The sequence below is a fragment of the Ambystoma mexicanum genome, chromosome 8, assembly GCF_040938575.1.
Source record: "Ambystoma mexicanum isolate Mex_15411 chromosome 8, UKY_AmexF1_1, whole genome shotgun sequence".
In the NCBI taxonomy this organism is placed as follows: domain Eukaryota; kingdom Metazoa; phylum Chordata; class Amphibia; order Caudata; family Ambystomatidae; genus Ambystoma; species Ambystoma mexicanum.
The window spans coordinates 287,406,029-287,418,682 of NC_090929.1; positions in this window are offsets into that span (position 1 = coordinate 287,406,029).

The window sequence follows — 12,654 nt, forward strand, 5'->3', positions numbered from 1 at the left end:
TTGTTGGTGCACAAAAACAACTACTTCCCAACAACCTTATATAATACTCAATGTTTGGGCTTGGTTCTCTGCTTTGCGGCATGTGCTTGCCGCTCAGCTGTAAATTCTTCATCCAGCTTAGCAGAACGTGCTTCATGTCTTTGTTTCTTCATCTTTCTCCCGATTATGTTGGATCATGGTCTTTTTCTTCTGTGCTTTGCTTTCATCCTGTTGAGACAAACAGAAGTGTTTCGCTGCACAATATCTCTTCCTTATCCCACTATACTTAAGGCGTAATTCATAGAATTCGGCGCACAAGTAGCGCACGCTGCTGGCACACAGAGTGCGCGTGCGGCAGTCTGCGCCAGCCACGTGCGCCAAAACCCATTTAGGCGCACAGCGTATTCATGGAATTACACATCCATAACCAGCCGTGGTGCAGAGTGGCGCAGTGAAACTGTAGCAGCGCCAGTTACACCCCCAACCCCGCCCCGTGTGCCAAAGAAATCGCACAAATCCAGTACCAGGCGCAAAGGCCAGTGGACCCCCAACCACAAAAACGCGTGCAAAACTCCCCGCGCATGCCCCAGAATACACGTACGCCATTCGCGCTAGGCCAATAGCGCGTAAAACTCCCCATGCACGCCCCAGAATACACGTACCCCACTCGCGCTAGGCCAATAGCGTGTAAAACTCCATGCGCACACCTCAGAATACACATCCCCCGCTCGCGCAAGGCCAATAGCATGTAAAATTCCACGCGCACCCCTCGGAATACACGTACACCACTCGCGCCAGGTAATTTGCATGGAAAAAGTCACCCCTGTGGTGTGGGCTGCCTGTGGGGCAAGGGGAGGGTGGATGGGCTGCCTGAGGGGCATGGGGAGGTGGGGCATGAGGAGGGTGGATGGGCTGCCTGTGGGGCATGGGGAGGGTGGATGGTCTGCCTGTGGGGCATGGGGAGGGTGGATGGGCTGCCTGTGGGGCATGGGGAGTGTGGATGGGCTGCCTGTGGGGCATGGGGAGGGTGGATGGGCAGACTTGGTGAATTTCGGGGGTGCGCGGGAAGTGTCACACGCGATAGGCCCTGTGCGAGCAGGGTACATGTATTTGGGGGGTGTGCGGGTAGTTTCACATGCAATAGGCCCTGTGCGAGCAGGGTACGTGTATTTGTGGGGTACGCGGGGAGTTTCACACGCGATAGGCCCTGTGCGAGCGGAGTACATGTATCCTGGGGGTGCGCGGGAAGTTATACACGCTATAGGCCTTGGGCAGCGGGGTATGTATCTAGTGAGGGGTGTGCGTGGAGTTCCACACGCGATTTCGCTGGGCGAGCGGGGTACGTGTATTCCTGGGGTGCCCCAACGCGAATTGGCAGTGTGTGTCCTCCCAGGTGAGCCCTCTCCCCCCTCCCCAGGGCCTGCAGGCAGCCCACAACACAGGGGACTACCCTGCACCCCTGGCCATGCCCGCAGGCAGCCCATCCACCCTGGCCATGCCCCCCAGCCAGCCCACATGTCACCATGCACAAGTGAGCACCGACAAATGTGCCCCTGCACCCCCACCCACCCAGCAGTGACAGGCATCTGCCAGCAGGCCCGACTCATGTCCCCCCACCCACTCACCCACCCAGCAGTGATGTGCACCTGCCAGCAGGCCCCGACTCATGTCCCCCCCAACACGTCATCATGATCCACAATCATGGCCATCATGGCCACCCAAATCCCACCGCACACCACCCCTGCCCAAAGAACCAACCAAGCATTACATAAACCCCACATTGAAATGGCCACTACATGAAACAACGCAAATGGCATGTATGTACATCAACACATGTCCGTCACACACACACACAATGGGTGCCAGTCAGAGGTGTAGCTGGGGGGGACTGAGGATGCTATAGCCCGGGGTCTTTTGGTTGTAGCCCCGGATAGAAGTTCAGGGGCTACAACCAAAATGCTAGCTAGCCCCGAGTCCCACCAGTCTCGACATTAGCTTAGCCCCTGATCTTTTCCAGACCTAGCAACACCCCTAGTGCCAGTGAATGTGAAAACCCACATCGTGACATGCATGAAACCAATGACAGACTACCACACATTGAAGTATGAAAAAAAAGATGTATTCAACACAAAATGCTGTGAATCAAATGAAAACACACAATAATGGAAATAAGAAATAAAATGCTGCATGTTCCAAAATGCAAACAAATATGAAATCAGAATCCAAAAAAATCCAAATGAAAATATGGCCAAAGTCTCCGTCCAACAAAGCAAATCCAAATGGAAAGAATAAGCAAAATCCATTGCACCATGTTTAAAAAAAATTAAATAATGATGATAAATCCACTGTTCAACTATAAACAAATAAGAAATCCAGGGTCCATGAGCCCAACGATATAAATGAAACCTACCAAAAAGGCTACCTAATAAATAACTATATACAAAAATGCGGGCTCTGGCGATTCTCCTCCTCCTACGGTGTCCCACGATCAGTGCTGCGACAAATGGGGCATTCATCGTAGCTGTATATACGTGTTGTTTGCGCGCACTTTTATACTATGTGCGGGGACGCTTGCGCCTGCCTTCGTGTGGTGGATGTGTTGAAGCCTATGCGCGTCTTTTGCCGTGCGCGGGATTCTGGTATTCGAATCCATGAATACGGGTTGTTCACGTGCGTGTGGGCGTTCCGTGTATTTCCCTGCAGTACTTCCCCAGTTATGCCTTCTTTTTCACACGTTGTTCCCCATTCCGCCTGTTACGCCCAGTGTCCCGCCCCCTTTTTGGCATGTGCGCGGATGTTGTGCACTTTCCCTGTGCGCGTCGCGCACGGCGTTTGGGATGTTGCAATGACGTGTGCGCCTGTGTGCGCTACGCATGGGTTTGGCGCACATCCCGAGGAAAACACACGCGGGGACTTCCATGAATCGCACGCGTGCACGTGCGCCTGTTTTTTCACGCTTGCGCCAACTTGCACCAAGACCTTCAGTGCACGTTTGTTCCATGAATCGGCACCTTAATATAGTCTAGCCCTGTTTTTCTAGACTATGGCACCAATTCTTACTACATGCCTTCAGTTTTATCATAAAAGTGCAGTGTTTGACTATTCTAAACATTTCTATACCCTCGCCGAATCGAGCCCCTTTGGCATCATAAACAGAAAAATAATTACCCACCTTCAATTTGACTTTCATTTTCTGCATTTGACTGAAGTGGCCATGCTTTCATCTATGTTTCTACTCTCTGCACCCCTGATTGCACATGTCTTGGGAAAATGACTACACACATGAAGACACTATGTGTCACGACCCTCGCCCAAAACCCCCTCTGGCAAACCCCTTGGCCAGGTGGAGTCAGGACTCGGGCCTCTAGAGCCTGGCATCCTCTTCAAAAGCCCTCATGGGGCCATGGGGTTTTATCCTTACTCCAGGAGGCATCAGAATGGACGTGCACAAGGTAAATGCCATTCTGAAATGGCCTTCACCGACGTCTCTGAAAGGGGTACAAAGCATGCTGGGCTTTGCGAACTTCTACCGCCGGTTCATCCCAGACTTCTCTCAGGTTGTGCACCCAATCACAGTACTATTACGAAAAAACAATAAAAAGTTTGCTTGGACCGAAGAAGGAGAAGAAGCCTTTCAGGAACTTAAACAAAGGTTTACCTCTGCTCCAATCCTGCGACATCCTCATCCAGACCTCCCTTATGTCGTTGAAATTGATGCGTCCAGTCTCGCAATGGGGGCTGTCATTTCACAGAGAAACCCGGAAACCGGCCAGCTACATCCTGTGGCCTTCTGGTCGAAAAAGTTCTCACCTCCAGAGATTAATTATGCCATCACGGACAAGGAGCTCCTGGCTATCAAATCCGCCTTTAAAGCCTGGAGGCACTACCTTCTGGGGGCCAGACACACCATTACAGTCATGACAGACCACCGAAACCTGCAATATCTCAAAACAGCCAAGGCCCTGTCCTTGCGCCAATTAAGGTGGGCCCTTTTCTTCGCTGAATATGATTATGTAATCACATTTCAACCAGGTGTCAGGAACGGAAAGGCGGATGCCTTATCTCGCATGGGCATAGATGAAATAGTATATACAACTCCAGACCCAGTAACTATTATACCTGAAGACAAACTCTTGGGTATCAGGACAGCCTTAACACAAGCAGAACTACGAAAAGAAATCCAACGGACAATGAACCCTGATGCCTACCTCGCATGGCAAACTCAAGGAGAACAATATACCATCAAGGACCATCTACCCTTTTTTAGGGATCGCCTATTGTACCCAAGAAGGAATTACAACAGCATATTATTTCAAACTATCACGATTCACTGATCGAAGGGCATCCTGGGATCACCAAAACCCTAGCTAAGGTGAAAGAGAACTTTTGGTGGCCTACCTGGTGTAAGGACATCATTCAGTATATTCAGTCCTGCGGTGTCTGCGCACAAAATAAATCACAGAAACAAAAACCATCTGGTCTCCTACAACCATTGGACATTCATCCAGTTCCATGGCACACTATTTTCCTTGACTTTATCACTGATCTACCTCCAAGCCAAGGGTTCAACACCATCCTTGTAGTTGTGGACTTATTCTCGAAGATGGCCCATTTTATTGCTCTCAAAGGCCTCCCAGACGCAGCCACTTTAGCAAAAGTGTTCCTAGAGGGTGTGGTTAAGCTACATGGCTTCCCTTAGGTTCTGGTCTCTGATCGAGGCAGCCAGTTTGTTTCAAACTTCTGGAAAAAATGTTGTGGAATTGCGCAGATCGATGTTCAGCTATCTACCAGTCACCATCCCCAAACAGACGGCCAAACTGAGAGAACCAATCAGACACTCGAGCAATATTTACGGTGCATGCTGCACCATGAACAAAGGAATTGGAAAGACCTACTATGGATAGCCCAATATGCATATAACAATTCTTTGCATTCAAGCACGGGACAAACGCCCTTCTATACCCTTTATGGCAGACATCCACGTACCTCTGAACTAGACCTTCCAGCCAGGTTGGAAATGCCAGCGGTAAAGACTCCACACACAACCATTACCCAGGCTTTCAAAAGGGCAAAGGAACACCTTATTCATGCCTAAGAAAAACAAAAGAGATTCGCCGACCAACACCGGAAAAAGGCCCCTGTTTATCAAGTAGGAGACAAAGTTTGGTTAGCCGCTAAATTCATACCCATTAAGGGAACCCGGACCTTTCATACCAGATTCTTAGCACCCTATACCATTAAGGCAATTATCAACCCAGCAGCCGTGAAACTGGATTTACCACCTAATCTACACATCCACCCGGTATTCCATGTGTCCCTCCTGAAACCAATGCAACCCGGCACACGGATTGGGACACCATCTAAGCCCATACTTGTTGACGGAGAACCAGAATTCGAAGTCAAAGATATCTTGGACTCTAAATACTCTAGGACCAAGCTATATTATCTCGTCGATTGGAAAGGATTTAGACCACAGGATAGATCCTGGGAGCCCAGTGAGAATATCCACGCACCACGTCTAATCAGGAAATTCCATCGGAACTTCCCAACCAAACCTGGACCAGACAGAAGGAACACCATGGGAGGGGCCTTAGGGGGGAATGCTGTCATGACCGTTGCCCAAAACCCCCTCTGGCAAACCCATTGGCCAGGTGGAGTCAGGACTCGGGCCTCTAGAGCCTGGCATCCTCTTCAAAAGCCCTCATGGGGCCAGTCCTGGCGCCCATGGCGCCAGGCTCATACACCATGAAAAACAATGTGCTTGGGAACTACTTTATTGTGTTGTCACCCAACATGGAGGCATCCACATAGCTTGGTTCCTATGAACCAATCTATGCGGTCTAGTGTTTTGGGTGTGGTAGCCTAGGGACTACTTTACCTGGACTATTTTGTTGGGGCTATTTAAACCACACTCGAGCAAGACAACACGCTTCGTGTTACTTTGCAGCTTGCAACGTGACGCTCACCGTGTCCAGCTATTCCCTCGAACCTCAGAGAAGCAGAACCTGCAAGGAGACAAAAGGAACTACATTAGCAGCAGCATCTTACCTGCAGTCTTCATCTTTAAACACTCGCAGCTACTGAGAACAGCTTCCTCGAATCTGCACGCCTCCATGACAGAATGACCTGAAAGAGGAAGATAGAGGCAACATTAAAGAAAGCAGTAGAGACATTTACAAATTACGAACTGCTCAAATGGCTTACCTGGCTGGTCGCCTCTCAGCTGGCACCACTCCGGACATTCCACTTGCGCTGAAGAACACTGCGACCTACAAGGAAGGAAAACACAGGTTAGCAAAGGCAAGACTTTGCAGCGCTGCACATAGCGCTTATTTACCGCATCATAGCGCTCTTAATGCGCCATCATTTACCAGCGGGGCTCAACCAAGCCAGTTTGCTGTGCTGAAGCTCCGCATACCTAAGGGAGAATAAAAGAGACATTTTAAACAAAGAAAGGCATGCAGAATAGCAACAAAACTAAAGAACAGCAACAAGACATACCTGAACAATATCAAACGGGCCGGCGTCAGTGAAGTAACTGGACCGCACTCGCCCATGAAAGACAACGCGCCCCTGCAAAGAAGGCAGGAGGGAGAGCACGCCTAATTCTACCACAAGGTGAGGAGAGGGCGCCAGAGGGACTGAAATCATACAGGGGTGGAGGGAGGATACTTACCCCAGTCGGTCAGTCTTGAACACAGTCCTCCTGTATTTTCAGGCAGAACCTTCCCCGCAGTCCACATCAGGGCAAAGCTGAGAAGAATACCTGCAAGTAACCCGGCTGGGTGGCGTCCCTGTGGATACCAGGTGAGAGTAACAGAACGCAAAGCCTACCTTAACAAATCCACCTGGGCACCATGGAAACATCAGAAATGGACCAATTGGCCCAGTTACTATGAGAGCTTCGTGCTGAGGTTCATTCTGCCTGACAAGAGACTAATGCCCTCCGGAGAGACCTAATAGTGACCAAAGAACGCACTGAAGAGATTAGCAGGCAATACTTTCAATCACAGGCAGTACAGACTCCTCTACCTGGAAGCAATCCAACGATGCAAAACCCTGCCATACCACCCACTCCGGTACAGATCACCTTACCTGGAACAGTGCCCCTGGCACCACCAGAAAGGTTCTCAGGTGACCCACGGAAGTATGCGGCATTCATCAATCAGTGCCTGGAGCATTTCCAAACGACCAAACTCGGGTAGCTTATGTCTTATCATACCTGATTGGTAGTGCAGCAGATTGGTCGGTCCCATTGGTAACCCATGACGATCCTCTATTACATGACTTTGGGGGGTTCCAGAGAGAAATGGAAAAACGTTTTGCTCACCATACCCAGGAACAAGCAGTAGACAATGAACTCTTGTCCCTCTGACAGGGGAATCAGGACTTGTTAACGTACATTGCTACCTTCAACAGACTGGTTGCCGAAGCTAGGTGGCCAGAAAACAAAAGAACCACGTCATTCCATCGAGACTTACGAGGCGAATTAAAGGACGTTTTAGCCCAGTTGGTTGATCCACCCAGAGACTGTGCAGAATTCATAAATCTGGTCGTGCAGCTAGACCACCGGTTGCAGGACCGAAAGGCAGACCGGTCAAAGAAGGACCCTCGGACCGTGTATGTTCGACCAAGGGAAAACACACCCCGTGTACCTGAAAATGCTGTAGAACCCATGCAGATTGGAGGGATACGGCCTCCATTAACAAAACAAGAGCGGGACAAAAGAAGACAACAACAGCTTTGTTTGTATTGTGGGAAACCAGGATATTTCCTGAAGGACTGTCCAGTAAAACCCCCAAGAAGAACAGTCAGGGCCACAGAGAAGGATGAAGCTAAGGAATCGGAAAACTACCAAGCTTGACAAACGTAGAGGTCAGTTTGTCGAGTGAGAAGAAAGAGTTGCTGACCTCGCACTTTGCAATACCAGGGATCTTAATTAACCACCAACAGTCGTCAAGAATGCATGCCGTTGAAGCATACATCTATAGCGGAGCAGTTGGAAATGATATTGATCAAGAACTGGCAGCAGAGATGGGGCTTCCTTTGTGTTCTAAGCCAACTATGGACAAGGTAACCACCGTGGATGGGACAGAAATCGCTTCCGGACCAGTAACCCAGTGCACAGCCAGGGTAATCTTGCTGTGTGAAGACGGACATCGGGAGTCTATTTCATTTGATCTCATCAAGGCACCTCAGTTCAGGCTAATACTAGGGATGCCATGGTTGGTTGCTCACAACCCTTTGATAGACTGGCGGGCACGAAAATTAACCTTCTCCGGTGACTTCTCCCTTGCCTGCTATTACCAAGAGGAGAAACCCGACGTCTGTATCCCCATGACTCCCGGAGCGACAGTATCAACCCTGGGAGCAACTAATACCTTGCCAAGTGAATACCATGATTTCCAGGATGTTTTCCGAAAGGACCAAGCCAATACATTGCCCCGCACAGGCCCTATGACTGTCAGATCAACCTTGTTCCTGGTGCACAAATCCCTTGCGGCAGGATCTACGCTCTCACAGAACCAGAAAACCTTCATTTCAAATACTATTTAGACCAGTACCTTGCAAACGGATTTATCCGTCGTTCGAAGTCCCCCAGCAGCCAGTCCTTTGTTCTTCGTACCAAAAAAGGAAGGAGACTTGAGAACCTGTATTGACTACCGCGCATTGAACCAGATCACCATGAAGAACCGCTACCCCTTACCTCTTATCCCTGAGATCCTAGACCAAGTTAAAGATGCCCAGATTTATACCAAATTGGACCTTCGAGGAGCGTACCACCTGGTCCGAGTCAGAAAAGGAGATGAATGGAAAACCGCTTTCCGTACTAAGTACGGCTTGTTTGAATATCAAGTCATGCCCTTCGGATTATGCAACCCTCCTGCGGCATTCCAGTATTTCATGAATGACGTCTTAAGGGAGTTAATTGATGTGTGCGCCTTAGTGTACATAGACGACATCTTAGTATACGCAGCCTTGGAACAAGATCATGTCAGACACATTTGTTCAGTCCTCACCAAGCTCCGTCAACATTGCTTGTTTGCAAAGCTTGAAAAATGCTTTTTTCACGTCACCGAAGTAGAATTTCTTGGTTTTATCCTTACTCCAGGAGGCATCAGAATGGACATGCACAAGGTAGATGCAATTCTGAAATGGCCTTCACCGATGTCTCTGAAAGGGGTACAAAGCATGCTGGGCTTTGCGAACTTCTACCGCCGGTTCATCCCAGACTTCTCTCAGGTTGTGCACCCAATCACAGTACTATTACGAAAAAACAATTAAAAGTTTGCTTGAACTGAAGAAGAAGAATACGCCTTTCAGGAAATAAAACAAAGGTTTACCTCTGCTCCAATCCTGCGACATCTTCGTCCAGACCTCCCTTATGTCGTTGAAACTGATGCGTCCAGTCTCGCAATGGGGGCTGTCCTTTCACAGAGAGACCCGGAAACCGGCCAGCTACATCCTGTGGCCTTCTGGTCAAAAAAGTTCTCACCTTCAGAGATTAATTATGCCATCATGGACAAGGAACTCCTGGCTATACAATCCGCCTTCAAAGCCTGGAGGCACTACCTTCTGGGGGCCAGGCACACCATTACAGTCATCACAGACCAACGAAACCTGCAATATCTCAAAACAGCCAAGGCCCAGTCCTCGCGCCAATTACGTTGGGCCCTTTTCTTCGCCGAATATGATTATGTAATCACATTTTGACCAGGAGTCAGAAACGGAAAGGCGGATGCCTTATCTCGCATGGGCATAGATGAAATAGTATATACAACTCCAGACGCAGTACCTGTTATACCTGAAGACAAACTCTTGGGTATCACGACAGCCTTAACACAAGCAGAACTACGAAAAGAAATCCAACGGACAATGAATCCTGATGCCTACCTCGCATGGCAAACTCAAGGAGAACAATATACCATCAAGGAACATCTACCCTTTTTTAGGGATCGCCTGTATGCACCCAAGAAGGAATTACAACAGCATATTATTTCAAACTATCACGATTCACTGATCGAAGGGCATCCTGGGATCGCCAAAACCCTAGCTAAGGTGAAAGAGAACTTTTGGTGGCCTACCTGGCGTAAGGACATAATTCAGTATACTCAGTCCTGCAGTGTCTGCGCACAAAATAAATCATAGAAACAAAAACCATCTGGTCTCCTACAACCATTGGACATTCCTCCAGTTCCATGGCACACTCTTTTCCTTGACTTTATCACTGACCTACCTCCAAGCCAAGTGTTCAACACCATCCTTGTAGTTGTGGACTTATTCCCGAAGATGGCCCATTTTATTCCTCTCAAAGGACTCCCAGACGCAGCCACTTTAGCAAAAGTGTTCCTGGAGGGTGTGGTTAAGCTACATGGCTTCCCTTCGGTTCTGGTCTCTGATCGAGGCAGCCAGTTTGTTTCAAACTTCTGGAAAAAATGTTGTGCAATGGCGCAGATCGACATTCGGCTCTCTACCAGTCACCATCCTCAAACAGATGGCCAAACCGAGAAAACCAATCAGATACTCGAGCAATATTTACGGTGCATGCTGCACCATGAACAAAGGAATTGGAAAGACCTACTATGGATAGCCCAATATGCATATAACAATTCTTTGCATTCAAGCACGGGACAAACGCCCTCCTATACCCTTTATGGCAGACATCTAAGTACCTCTGAACTAGACCTTCCAGCCAGCTTGGAAATGCCAGCAGTAAAGACTCTACACACAACCATTACTCAGGCTTTCAAAAGGGCAAAGGAACACCTTATTCATGCTAAAGAAAAACAAAAGAGATTTGCCGACCAACACTGGAAAAAGGCCCCAGATTATCAAGTAGGAGACAAAGTTTGGTTAGCCGCTAAATTCGTACCCATCAAGGGAACCCAGACCTTTCATCCCAGATTCTTAGGACCCTATACCATTAAGGCAATTATAAACCCAGCAGCCGTGAAACTGGATTTACCACCTAATCTACACATCAACCCGGTATTCCATGTGTCCCTCCTGAAACCAATGCAACCCGGCACACGGATTGGGACACCACCTAAGCCCGTACTTGTTGACGGAGAACCAGAATTTTAAGTCAAAGATATCTTGGACACTAAATACTCTAGGACAAAGCTATATTATCTTGTCGATTGGAAAGGATTTGGACCACAAGATAGATCCTGGGAGCCCAGTGAGAATATCCATGCACCACGTCTAATCAGGAAATTCCATCGGAACTTCCCAACTGAACCTGGGCCAGACAGAAGGAACACCATGGGAGGGGCCTTAGGGGGAGTGCTGTCACGACCCTCGACCCCAAAACCCCCTCTGGCAAACCCATTGGCCAGATGGAGTCAGGACTCGGGCCTCTGAAGCCTGGCATCCTCTTCAAAAGCCCTCATGGGGCCAGTCCTGACGCCTATGGCGCCAGGCTCATACACCATGAAAAACAATTTGCTTGGGAACTACTTTATTGTGTTGTCAGCCAACATGGAGGCATCCACATAGCTTGGTCCCTAAGAACCAAGCTATGCAGTCTAGTGTTTTGGGTGTGGTAGCCTAGGGACTACTTTACCTGGACTATTTTGTTGGGGCTATTTAAACCACACCCAAGCAGGACAACATGCTTGGCGTTACTTTGCAGCTTGCAACGTGACGCTCACTGTGTCTAGCTATTCCCTTGAACCTTCGAGAAGCAGAACCTGCAAGGAGACAAAAGGAACATAATTAGCAGCAGCATCGTACCTGCAGTCTTCATCTTTAAACACTCGCAGCTACTGAGAACAGCTTCCTCGAATCTGCACGCCTACCGGACAGAACGACCTGAAAGAGGAAGATAGAGGCAACATTAAAGAAAGCAGCAGAGACATTTACAAATTACGAACTGCTCAAAAGGCTTACCTGGCTGGTTGCTTCTCGGCTGGCACCACTCCAGACATTCCACTCGTGCTGAAGAACACCGCGACCTACAAGGAAGGAAAACACAGGTTAGCAAAGGCAAGACTTCGCAGTGCTGCAGATAGCGTTTACTTACTGCATTATAGCGCTCTTAATGCGTCATCATTTACCAGCGGGGCTCAACCAAGCCAGTTCGCTGTGCTGAAGCTCCGCATACCTAAGGGAGAAAAAAGAGACATTTTAAACAAAGAAAGTCATGCAGGATAGCAACAAAACTAAAGAACAGCAATAAGACATACCTGAACAATATCAAACGGGCCGGCGTCAGTGAAGTAACTGGACCGCACTCGCCCATGAAAGACAACGCGCCCCTGCAAAGAAGGCAGGACGGAGAGCACCCCTAATTCTACCACAAGGTGAGGAGATGGCACCAGAGGGACTGAAATCATACGGGGTGGAGGGAGGATCCTTACCCCAGTCGGTCAGTCTTGAACACAGTCCTCCTGTATTTTCAGGCAGAACCTTCCCCGCAGACCACATCAGGGCAAAGCTGAGAAGCATACCAGCGAGTAACCCGGCTGGGTAGCGTCCCTATGGATACCAGGTGAGCGTAACACTATGGGCCTCATTACAAGTACTCCGGTCCGGAATTAACACTGCCGGTAAAACCATACCGACACCGTTTGCATGTCCGCGCAATCATGACCCGCGGCCCCGGTAATAGCACCACCCTAAACCGCCACCGCGGAAATAGGGTTCCCCTTAATTCCGCCTGCACGGAAACCC